Here is a 1,268-nt window from a genome sequence, read left to right as displayed (position 1 = left end):
GATTCGAGCACGATATCGGCGTCTTTCGACGTGCTCGCCGGCGACCGTCGCACGAGTACGTCGCACGAGCGCGTCTGCCGGGGCGCCGTTTGCGAAGCCGACGCAAAAGTGGGAACCGCCGCTCGGATGATCGCCGCTTTCGGCAGAGTGAGTGTTGGCACTCCGGGGAAGCGAAACAGCGTGAATGCGCCCACGAAATCGGCGTATTTTGAAGTGCCCGCCGGCGACCGTCGCACGAGTACGGTAAACCGCGTCAGCCGGGGCGTAGTTCGGGACGCCGACGAAAAAGTGGGAAGCGCAACTCGGATCTTCGCCGTTTTTGCAGGAGTGAGTGGCGGCCCTCCTGCGAGACCAAGAAGCATCGATTCGTGCACGAATTCGGCGCCTTTCGACGTGATCGCCGGCGACCGTCGCTCGAGTAGGGCAAACCGCGTCTGCCGGGGCGGGCTTCGGGACGCCGATGCGAAAGTGGGAAACGCTGCTCGGATGTTCGCCGTTTTTGGCCGAGTGAGTGCTGGCACTCGGGCGAAGCCAAACGGGGCCGATTACGGCACGATATCGGCGTCTTTCGACGTGCCCGGCGGCGACCGTCGCACGAGTACGGTAAACCGCGTCAGCCCGGGCGGAGTTCGGGACGCCGATGCGAAAGTGGAGAACGCCGCTCGGATCTTCGCCGTTTTTGGAGGAGTGAGTGGCGGCACTCCGGAGAAGCCAAGGAGCGCCAATTAGCGCACGATATCGGCGTCTTTCGACGCGCTCGCCGGCGACCGTCGAACGAGTAGGGCAAACCGCGTCTGCCGGGGCGGGGTTTACGACGCCGACGCAAAAGTGGGAACCGCCGCTCGGATGTTGGCCGTTTTTGGCAGAGTGAGTGCTGGCACACCGGCGACGCGAAAGAGCGCGAAAGCGCCCACGAAAGTGGCGTATTTGGACGTGCTTGACGGCGACCGCTGCAGGAGTACGAAAAACCACGTCAGCCGGGGCGAGCGACCCACGGCGGTCTGGGTGCTTATCGCTGCTATTATAGGGGCACCCCGGCAGACGCAGAAAAAAAAAATTTTTTTTCGACCTTCTTTTTTGCTGGTCGAGCTCGGGTAACCCAGGTCGCAATGGGAGCCGCGCACGAAAGCGGCGTCGCGAGACGCGTTCGCGGTCGCTAGTCGCACGAGCTCGGCAACCGCGTCAGCCGGCGCGGAGTTCGGGATGCCGACGGCTAAGTGGGTACCGCTGCTCGGATGTTCGCCGTTTTTGGCCGAGTGAGTGCTGGC

This window comes from Rhipicephalus microplus, unplaced genomic scaffold (assembly GCF_043290135.1).
Source record: "Rhipicephalus microplus isolate Deutch F79 unplaced genomic scaffold, USDA_Rmic scaffold_257, whole genome shotgun sequence".
NCBI lineage: Eukaryota > Metazoa > Arthropoda > Arachnida > Ixodida > Ixodidae > Rhipicephalus > Rhipicephalus microplus.
This window is presented reverse-complemented; position numbering follows the sequence as displayed.